We start from the raw sequence: 12,265 nt of genomic DNA on the forward strand, positions 1-12,265 counted from the left end.
CCCCCAACGCGGGTCCCGATTAAACAATCGAAGAAAACATGAACCCCACGATTAAACAAAACGCTTTATTGCTCTTTTTCGATAGTTAAAAGAGGGAAAGACAACAACAACAACAACAACTACTCCTTCATCCCAAAACAATTGGGGTCAGCGATATGAACCAAAAAAGAAATTCATTTTGGGTCTTCCACATGAATCCTTTTCCTCCAATCATTTCTATCCAATGCCATGTCCTCGGTGAGGTTCAAAGCATTCATATCCTTTCCTATCATCTCCATCCAAGTCTTCCTAGGCCTACCCCGACCTCTTTTAACTAATATATTTTCTCATTTCTCCAACCTTCTAACTGGAGCATCATTAGGCCTTCGCCGAATATGTCCAAACCACCGTAAACGATTCTCTCGCATCTTATTTTCAATGGGTGCAACACCTACCTTCTTACGTATCTCCTTGTTCTGAATCTTATCTTTTATTGTATTTCCACACATCCATCTAAGCATCCGCATCTCAGCTACACTCATTTTTTTAATATGATATCTCTTGGCAGCCCAACATTCCGTACCATAAAGTAAAGCGGGTCTAATAGTCATCCTATAAAACTTTCCCTTCAACCGCAATGGCATTCTACGATCGCACAACACTCCAATTGCACTTTTCCATTTCATCCACCCAACCTTTATCCTATGATTTACATCTCCATCAATTTCTCCATACTTTTGAATGATGGATCCCAAATATTTGAAATAATCATTCACCGGTATTTCTTGCTCACCAAGCTTCAATACACTCCCATCACTACTTCATTGCTTACTAAACCGACATTCCATATATTCAGTCTTACTCTTACTCAACTTAAAACCTCTAGCTTCCAATGTTTGTCTCCATAATTCTAACTTAGCATTAACCCCCGCTCTACACTCATCAATCAAAACAATATCATCAGCAAACAACAGACACCACTGTATATTTTCTTGAATTGATCTCGTAAGCTCATCCATCACTATCGCAAATAGGAAAGGGCTTAAAGTAGATCCTTGATGTAACCCAACCGTTATCGGAAAATTGGTTGTCACCCCTCCACAAGTGCGGACATTGGTTACTACTCCTTCATACATATCTTTAATTATACTAATGTACTTGAGAGAAACACCTTTCTTCATCATAGTCCACCAGAGAACGTCCCTAGGTACTCTATTGTATGCCTTCTCTAAATCAATAAAAACCATATGCAAATCTTTGTTCCTTTCTCTATATCTTTCAATAAGTTGTCTAAGAAGATGTATAGCTTCCATAGTTGATCTTCCAGGCATAAAACCAAATTGATTCTTTGATATCATGACAACCTTCCTTAACCTAAACTCAATCACCCTCTCTCAAAGTTTCATAGTATGACTCATGAGTTTTATACCACGATAGTTTGTGCAATCTTGTATATCACCCTTATTCTTATATAAAGGCACCCAAGTACTCTTCCTCCACTCATTAGACATCTTATTTGTTCGCCAAATAAAGTTAAAAAGATTTGTCAACCATTCTAAACCTTTCTCTCCCAAGCATTTCCAAGCCTCGATAGGTATACCATCTGGGCCAACTGCCCTTCTTGATTTCATTTTCTTCAAAGCCTCTACAATTTCTTTCTTTTGAATCTTGCGCATGAAGTCACAATTTATCTCATGAAAAGGAATGGAGAAGTCTCCAAGATCTTGAGCATGACTATCATTAAATAGCTTATCAAAATAATCTTTCTATCTCTCCTTAATCTCCTCATCTTTGACTAAAACCCATTGCGTTTCATCTTTGATACATCTAACAATACCCAAATCCCTTGATTTCCTATCTCTTATCTTTGCAAGCCTATAAATATCCTTCTCACCTTCTTTGGTATCCAACTTGTCCTAAACCTCCTTATATACCTTAGCCCTCGCGTTTCGAACTACTTTTTTAGCTTCCTTCTTTGCTATCATATACTTCTCCAAATTCTCATTATCACGACTCTTACTTAGATTTCTATAACACTCTCTTTTAACCTTAATAGCTAATTTGACATCCTCGTTCCACCATGATGTATCCTTACCTAGTGGTGCACCGCCTTTAGACTCACCCAATACCTCCTTAGCCACTTTTCTCATGCCACCCGCTATCTTATTCCACATTGATTCTGAATCCTCTTCGAGACACCAATCAGCTTCCTTAATTACCTGCTCTACAAACATTCCTTGTTTAGCTCCTTTCAGTGCCCACCACTTAATTCTAGGATCTATCCTATGTCAATCCCTTTTGCGGCATTGTCTAATTCTAAGATCTAAAATTAAGACTCTATGTTGTGTAGCTACACTTTCTCCTGGTATAACCTTACAATCGATGCAACAACCCCTATCTCTCTTTCTAAGTAGGAAAAAATCTATCTGACTCGTATTAACCCCACTTTTAAATGTTACTAGGTGAGACTCCCTCTTCCTAAACCAAGTGTTTGCTAAGATCATATCATAGGACAAACAAAAATCTAAAATCCTTTCTCCACTTTCATTTCTTTCTCCGATACCATAGCCTCCATGGATACTCTCAAATCCATCCCTACTAATGCCTACATGTCCATTAAGGTCACCGCCTATGAAAAGCTTTTCTCCATAAGATATCCCTTGTACTACTCCATCTAAATCTTCCCAAAATTTGTGCTTAATGGAATCATCTAAACCTACTTGAGGTGCATAAACACTAATAATATTCGTACCTAATACTAATTTAATAAGTAAAATTCTATCACCCTTCCTACGGACCTCAACTACATTATCTATAAACTGACGACTCATAACAATCCCTACTCCATTCCTATTTCTATTTATTCCTGTATACCAAATCTTATATCCGCAAGGTTCTATCACTTTTGCTTTCTCACCTACCCATTTGGTCTCTTGTAGACATAAAATATCAATCTTTCTCCTACACATAACATCTACTAACTCTACCAACTTACCAGTTAAAGACCCTATGTTCCAAGTGGCTAACCTAATTTTATGGTCTTGGACTAACTTCTTTACCCCCACCCGTCCAAAAAAGTGAGAGAACCCTTGCCTATTTGACACCACACCAGGGCGCCGGTGTGACGCGTCGCTTTTGGGCAACGACCTAGCAACCCTTGCCCATTTATCATTGCCTCCGGGCCTAGAGAGTACATCGCGTCGCTCAGTAGGGAACGCCCCAACGAAATTCTCATATTGGTTCATTTTCATAAGGGTATGACTAAGTTTTTATGCTGGCTATCACAGGCCTACCGCAACCCTCCTCCTTTATCCGGGCTTGGGACCGGCAGTGTATAACTAAACAATTAAAAGAGGGAAAGAAAATAAAAAAATTATACAAGGCCCCAAAAAAACTCTAAATCAGGCTCCACAACTCATCAAGTTGAATGATGCTACCCATGCTGGGAGGAGCCCCCAAACCCCCTCCTGTAAGGGCAAAAACTATGAATCAGGCTCCACAACTCATCAAGTTGAACAATGCTACCCACGCTGGGAGGAGCCCCCAAACCCCCCTCCTGTAAGGGCAAAAACTCTGAATCAGGCTCCACAACTCATCAAGTTGAATGATGCTATCCACGTTGGGAATCATAATATATTTGTGTTCGTTCAGTATTAATCTTTACTGTAGTATCAAATACAAGCACATCATTGAAGCATTCATAATCTACTCTTGACTTTGAATCTGCCCAAAACATATTCACAGCATATTCATCTTCATCCAGTTGTATTGCACTAAAGAAACCAGAGTAATTGCTTGATTTCTTCTGTAAGTAATCAACCAAAGAACATATTTCTCCATTTTTCATGTTATCTGTCGTCTTCCTTCTCAAGTGGTTTCTTAGATCCAAAGGAGCCCCTAAACCCTCCTCCTGTAAGGGCAAAAACTCTGAATCAAGCTCCACAACTCATCAAGTTGAATGATGCTACCCACGCTGGAAGGAGCCCTCAGACCCCCCTTATGTAAGGGTAAAAACTCTGAATGAGGCTCCACAACTCTTCAAGTTGAATGATGCTACCCACGCTGGGAGGAGCCCCCAGACCCCTCTCCTGTAAGGGTAAAAACTCTGAATCAGGATCCACAACTCATTTAGTTGAATGATTCTACCCACGCTGGGAGGAGCACCCAAACCCTCCTCCTGTAAGGGTAAAAACTTTGAATCAGGCTCCACAACAGTCAATGTGCAGGTCAGTCGGTGCTTGATGGAGCAATGTAGGATCTTCTGCTGGATGTGCATAGAAGCATAAAGAGAAGGGAGAGAGAGAGAGTGAGAGGGTTGATGTTCATAGTCTCCTCTAGGGGCGATTTCTTTCTCGGATAATCCTGCAGTGCAGAATCAAGGTCTTAAATAATCATCTTCGGGGCACTTAAGTCTTTACAACCACTCATTTTCTAGAATCGTCATTTTTTTTGGCACCAATGGAGGAGAGGGTACTTAAGTATTTGCAATCGCATCAAACTTCAATGCTAATTAATGCTGACAAACATGGGGAGACGAGACACACATCCTTAAATACGTGGTGCTTTTTGGGACCCCCAAGCATGAGATGCCCTGTTCGGGGGGTAACATATAACCTGCTTCGATAATCGCCAATGTGAGTGCATCAAATCCGTGCACGTCAACTGGGGCGGGGTTACAATGTGTGGGTGGGGTATTGGGGTGGGTGGGCTGCAGTAGAGGGATAGAATGTATGGCATTCATTCACTGGGTTGAGTACCTGATGTAATAGCGGAGGAGAAGACCCAGGTTTATAAGGATCCATTTTTGTTTTAGATTTCTATTTTCGTTTTTATGTTTGGATCATTATTTAAGATTCATATTTTTGGATAAATCTTATCTTTTTAGAAGTTTATAATATTGGATATATATTTTTTAATTAGAATTAGGTAAAATCTCATCTATTTATAGACGAGGGATCTTGGTAGATGAAATCAGTTATTCTCTTTTTCTTTAATTTTTTATTTTTCTTATTTATTCTTGTTTTGTTAGTCATTTTCTCATATATTTTTTTGTTTTTATCGATTTCAGTGCATAGAACTAGTGTAACATAGATTTTCTCATAAATCGAGCCCTCGTTTTTGCATCACCTGGTCACTTAATAGGCCAGCCTTCCTGCGAGGTAAGACTCCAGGTTGAAGATACGACCACCCAGCCTTAAGGTGCTACATTATTATTTTTTTTTCGAACAAAAGAAAATTTTTATTGCTGATGGAAAGAAACTAAGCCCAAGCAAAAATTGAAGCGGATGACGCAAACATTGAAGCGGATGACGAGTGGCCAGCAAGACAACAGTTCAGAGGTCATAAACAAACAAAGCCAAAGAAAAGAAAATATAACAGAACAAAGTAAGAGGTGCTGCATTAACCAGGCACACACACTTCAAGTATGGAATTTGCAATGTCAATCAACTTGAATGACTTAAGCCAACCCACCTAGTCATGATTGTGGAGCACTTATGGGCCTAGCGAACCATGATGCAGTTTCATCACGAGGCTCCTTTGGCTCGTAGGCTTAACCAACCAACAATCCCTCTCGTAGGCCGATAGAGTAATGGTTAAGCTTGATGAGGGAGCCAATATCTTGAATTTGACTACTTACTGGACATGACGTACTGTGGCAGCTTTGTTTTTGTTGTTGTTGTTTTCTTCATAGTAAAAGGGCATAGTAGCCCTCGTGATCTGAAAGGGACTTGTGAATGACGTCACAAGTTCAAAACCTATGGGTAGCATCCCTTGCTTCAAGGTCGAGTCTACTCTCCCGTGAGCAGGGGTAGGGATGGCAATGGACCGGGGCGGGGGACAAGGTCTCCACCCGTGACCTGTCTTAAAAACCTGAACCTCCATCCGCGCGCACGGGGATGGATTTTAACCTCTACCCCCGCCTCCATCCCCATTTCATGTCCTCCATCTCAAGTCCAAACGGGGGCAAGACAGGGCAGGGCCCCATTTTCCCTCGGTCTATTGTCATCCCTTAGAAGGATGCCCCGTTTTCCCCGTCCACTGTTATCCCTAAGCAGGGGGGCCTTAAGGAGTTGACCAACCCGAATGAACAGTAGGTGATGGTTTTTTTCAACTATCTCAAAATGCAAATGGCATAGTCATAAAGTCTTTTTTTTTAGAAAGATAGTGACAAAGGTTTTGAATGGCAACTTTTCTACTCTGAAAATGAAAATACCATGATGTTTTTTAACCATTTTCTACGTTTGCCATGGCAAAATTAAATAAATAAAAGATTTTAGAAAAAGGAAAAAAAGTATTAAATAACAGAAAAAATTTGAAATAGCAAATGTTGTTAACTATTTTTTTTTTAAAAGCAAGCTAGGGTTAGGCAGACCCCTACCAGCACAACAGCCACCCCCATGTGGCAGAGGGATTCGATCCTAGGTCTTCAGCTTGACACAGGACACTGTTTACCACATGGGATACCAACTATTTATGCAATATAAACTTAGTATCACAATAAAATGATAATATACAGGGCATAGTAGGTCCCAGGATCGAATCATGCGTGGGTTATTCCTAAGGGTGTCAATGGGTCAGGTTTACCCGAACCTGACCTGGACCAAACCCTACAGTGTTTGGGAATGGTGACAGATAAAAAGACTCAGGTTCGAAACCGAAGGTCCTATTAATACATGGACCCGGATATAGTTTGTAAAATTTTATACCAGACTCGGGCGTGACCCGCGTTCCGATTAAGACCCACAAATTTTCAATATAAAAATGATAAAAAATATTATTTTACCAGGTATGGCCTGGTTCTGGTTCATCTAGTTCTTATCCAGATGGTATGGTTTCTCTTATAGCAGACCAGATTAGATCTGAGTCCAGACCCGATATCATACCGAAATCTGGTCCAAGTCTGGTTCCACCTGGGTTTGAACCAAACCCGACCCGTTGACACCCCTAATTACGGTGGAGGGTAGTTGAGTCGTGCTGAATGGAATGGATCCCCGTCCTCCTGATTGATTCTCGTTTTTGTCTTTTTTTGAATTTCCGAGACAAGGGGTGGTGGACCAGGAAGGACTCGAAACCAGACCCATGTCATCGTGATACTGGTACGGTTCAAAACTCAGCTCTATGTGTAAAGACGGAACTCCACGTTACAAAATTATAAATGTTATGGGATCTGACATGGAACTTGCTAGATTTGGATCCACATCCGGATTGCACGTGTATCATTTCATCGTCAGGGTTTCCCAAACAGCATTCTGTTATAAAACTTATCTTAATCATAGGAATATATGAGATATGATGGTCTCTACATTAAGAAAATGATTAATCGGATCTGGTTCAAGTCTATCATCACCGATGCTGCTCAGTAGGGATGGCAGTGGACCGGGGCGGGGGTGGGGGGACAAGGTCTCCACTTCCGCCCCGTCTCAAAATTCAGCCCTCCATCCCTTCCTCCATCTCAACAAGGGTTTTGATTTTAACCTCCATCTCCAGTCCAAACGAGGCGATGCAGGTACTCCTTTCTCCCCGGTTCACTGACATCCCTAAAGGCATTTTAGTTATTTTACTAACGGGGATCAGGGTGGGGCGGGGTGGGAGAAAGCGTAAGTCCATCCTCGCACGGGTTTTGATTTTAACCTTCATCCTTGTCTCCATCCCCATTTCATGTCCTCTATCCCTGATCCAAACGGGGCGGGCGAGGGAAAGTGTAAGTCCATCCCCACCTCCATCCTTGCATGGGTTTATATTTTAACCTTCATTCCCGTCTCCACCCCCGTTTCATGTCCTCTATCCCTGATCCAAATGGGGCGAGGTGGGGTGGGGCCCTTTTCCCCTGGCCATCCCTACTGCTCAGTGCCAACAAGTTAAATGTAGGTCCCAATCAGCACTAATGGCTAAGGGCCATAGGGTGGGACCTTTTACCCCAGCTTTGATGATTAAAAAAGGTTAAAATGTAGGTCTGATCCCATAGAGCCATGAACACATTGTGCCCTACAGATATAGTTTAGTAGTCTGATGGGTATGTCCCTGCCCAACATAACAAGATCGCTGGTGGGTATGTCCCTGCCCAATCAAACAATGCCACAAATTTCGATCTCCCAAAATCTCGTGATAATTTTGTAAAATCTGTTTTTTATCGGCATATGCACAGAAAATATATATTTAAAAATCAAAAGCTTAACTTTGTTGTGCTATTTGTGGTGATAAGAAGATATTTTCAAAATAAGTGAGATTTAGAAAATAATGTGCTTATTGACCTTATATCAACTTTATGATCAAATTAGGATATTGTGGAAACATCATGAGAAAGTTGCAATATATATGAAACTATATATTGCCGATGTTTGTTTGTTAGGTCGAAGATAACTAATTAAGCTAACCCCTTCTTTCTTATTGTAGCACGAGTAAAGAGTTGGGCCCTTTCGGACCTTGGATGAGGTTGGAGATGGGCTCAGAATCAGGTGTGGACAAAGAACCACATACTCCAAAAGACTTGAGGTGCCCAGCACCAGTTAAGGAAGTGTGACCTAAAGCCTTGTCTCATTGAACCTCCTCTCTTTCTTAGGCTTCACTTCACTCTCTCTCTGGGGTTGACCCTACTGAAAGGCACACCAGCTCATACAGGGTCAGGATCCCCATCAGATGGTGACAATTCATCCACCACAACACCATCAGATGGTGACATGCCATCCTAGCCATATATCTCTACCTTGATGATGGCCTGCAAACGGCGTTTATTTCGCCGCACATCAATAGGAACTAGGGAGAGAGACAGACAGAGAGGAGCCGGGATTAGGTGAAATGTGATTGCACATTTTTAGTGTGTTGCTGCACTTGATCACCTTCATTTTTCAGATACAGCCTATCAGCTATGGGCCTTGCAACGATGAAGGTCTTTTTTTCTCTTCATGAAGAACGGAGAAACCACCCTCTGAATCAAATACGTACTTACGGTTGTCCTAACGATATAAACCCGTGGCACACCCCTTGCATTCATAAGTTGACAAGCTTCGACTAAGTAGGCTTAACCACTGCCATCATTAATTCCAGGGGCTGACACTTATGAAAATGGAACCTTGATCACCCGCCTAGTGGCCAAGGCTCCTTTACAACCCAAATTCCTCGGGGGCAAGTAATGATAGAAGGTGATCAGGTACAACACCACACTAAAAGTGCAATAGAGTGACTAAGCACACCACATGATCCCCAACGCTTTTAGTATTAAAGGAGACAAAAATGATATAAAACTTGTGGTGCAGGTTCCAACTAGGGTTACCAAAAGCACTATAGGAGCATGTGAATGCGTTTTCCAAACAATCATTTTAGAAATGAGAAATATCGTAGAAACGTGATGAAAACGACAAAAAGAAAATTGGGAAACATGTTTCCCACTAAGAGAAATGTGTTTCTTATATTTGAGAAACTCGTTTCCCATGCATTTTTCATATGTTTCCTATATTGTGTTTTACAAGTGTTTGTCTTTTGTGAGATACATGTCTTTTATATGTTTGGTAAGTTTTTTTTGTTCTTGTTAAACATTTCTCGTTCGTTTCTTAGTCTTTTTTTGAATTTCTTTTTTCGATTTTTTTCAATTTGTTAATATATATATAGAAAGAGAGAGGCATCCAACAGTGAAAAACCAAGTACACAAACTGTTTTGCCTGAGGTGAGGATGTAGTTTTGCCTCACAATGACAACTAGGAATTAACCAATAACAAGTTCATGAAAATCAAAACCAAACCAAGTTACGAGCTGTTGGATTCATTTACCAGGGAGGGTGTTGTGAGTTCTCCCCTGAAGATGAGGGGTTTGATACAGTGCATGTTCGAGGGTCCAAATGAGCGCCACATATATAAGCATGTGGGGCTCGTATCCCCGTGTGTGTCAACATCACTTAGAGTTGGAGTTCAGTGCAATTGTAAAGACTTAAGTACCCTTCCTCGCCATTCTCACCATGAAACGATGGTTCAAGAAAAGGACAAAAATGTTCTCCATCCAGAAAAGGGATAAGGATGATCTTAACTCTTCAAAAAGCCCAAACGTTTCATTTTTGCCCTAAGCAGTAAACTCCTATATTGCCAGCGGATCACTCTTTGACCACACACCATATGTTGTAACAGGAGCTCCCTTTGATGACACACCCTTTACTGTCATCTGCTGCCGCCGGAGCATCCTTTGCCATCGTCTCGAGTCTAGGTTCCCGCCTTGGTTTTTAGCTTGTGTTACAACACACTGCCGCCTTCTTGTTCCTGCCTTGTGTTACAAAATATTTTTGTGTTTGTTCCTACCTCGTGGAGATAACTATAAATCGATCGATTGGTTCAATCATTGGTGGGCGTCATAGGGGCATTTGTCGGCCATCTCTTTTTACAGTCTTCTCTTCTTCATTTTCTTTAGGCAGTATGAAAAAAAACAATGACGCACAAACATTCCAACAAGTGCCATTAAGGCATCGTGAGTACCTTTCCATGTCATCATGCTATTGTTGAAGAACGTATGTCATCGTGAGTGCCATTAAGGCGTTGTTTTGTTATTGCAGGTGGATGTTGTCTTTCGACGGTTAGAAAATTAAAGATATTTGTAAGACGCTGGGACCTATTGACAAGAATGCTTGTTTACATATGTGAGGAAGGGCCTCTACCCCATCTGGTATCGTTCATTCACTCAGTATATGCAATGTAACGCAAATCATGGTTGTAGTAACATACTACCGATTTGTGAGATATTGTTTTGTTTGTTAATATCGATTTGTAAGATATTATGTTGACTTTCCGTATCGATTTGTAATATATTATGCGATGTGTAAATTGATTTGTATGATATTATGTGTTTTGTAGTGTCGATTTGTAAGCTATTATGTTGAATTGTTGTATCGATTTGTAATATATTATGTGATATGTATATCAATTTGTAAGATATTATGTGTTTTCTAGTATCGATTTGTAAGATATTTGTAGTATGATTTTAAAATGTGTGTGCGGAAATACATTGTTGTGCGCTTGCGGTGGCGATTTGCGTATTCAAATCGCTGCTCATTTAGCAATTTCTATTAAAATCGCTTCATAGTGTCGTAGATATAATTAAATCGTTGTCACGTGAATCGCTATCGTCAACACATATATACGATAAATCGTTTCTTTTATTTGCATGGTAAATAACAACTCGATGCATAGTATAAGCAAATAACAAATCGTTGTTGTTTTTATATTGTGATTCATTCAATTGTTTCTTTGACTTGCTTAACCTTATCAGTATCCGTTGTTATATGCATATTAAATAAATCGTAGTAAATGTATGCACGCAAATTAATATCTTGCTTATGACAGTGGTGAGCTTATCATCTGGTTGCAGTGAAGATAATGTATCTCAATCATTGAAAAGTTATAGAGACGTAAATATATGTACTAATGACGCACCTGAAGAAGTGAACATGTGCACTAATGATGCACATGATAAGAAGGGTGCAGGCATTAGATTCACTCTTGACTTGAATGTTCCAGTAGAAGAAATGCAATTCCATATTGAGGTAGACGATTATGACAGTACACTTGATAAAGGTGCAGGCACTGGGAATATACATGATAGTACACTTGACTTTGTTCCTGTAGAAGGAATGCAGTTTAATAATAAGAAAGCTACATAAAATTTTACAATGATTATGCCTTAAAACTTGGCTTCAGGAAGGTATTCTTGGTCAAAAAATGCACAGAGTGTCGTGGTGAAAAAGACATATATTTGTTCTAAGGAAGGTTGAAAGAACAACAACAACAACAACTACGCCTTCATCCCAAAACAATTGGGGCCGACGATATGAACCAACAAAGAAAATCATTATGGGTCTTCCACATGAATCCTTCTCCTCCATTCATTTCTATCCAATGCCATGTCCTCGGTGAGGTTCAAAGCATTCATATCCTTTTTTATCACCTCCATCCATGTCTTCCTAGGCCTACCCCGACCTCTTTTAACTAATATATTTTCCCATTTCTCCATCCTTCTAACTGGAGCATCATTAGGCCTTCGTCGAATATGTCCAAACCACCGTAAACGATTCTCTCTCATCTTATTTTCAATGGGTGCAACGCCTACCTTCTTACTTATCTCCTCGTTCCGAATCTTATCTTTTATTGTATTTCCACACATCCATCTCAGCATACGCATCTCAGCTACACTCATTTTTTGAATATGATGTCTCTTGGCAGCCCAACATTCCGTACTATATAGTAAAGCGGGCCTAATAGTCGTCCTATAAAACTTTTCCTTCAACCGCAATGGCATTCTACGATCGCAC

This window comes from Nuphar pumila, chromosome 4 (assembly GCF_984573655.1).
Source record: "Nuphar pumila chromosome 4, dmNupPumi1.hap1.1, whole genome shotgun sequence".
Classification (NCBI taxonomy): Eukaryota; Viridiplantae; Streptophyta; class Magnoliopsida; order Nymphaeales; family Nymphaeaceae; genus Nuphar; species Nuphar pumila.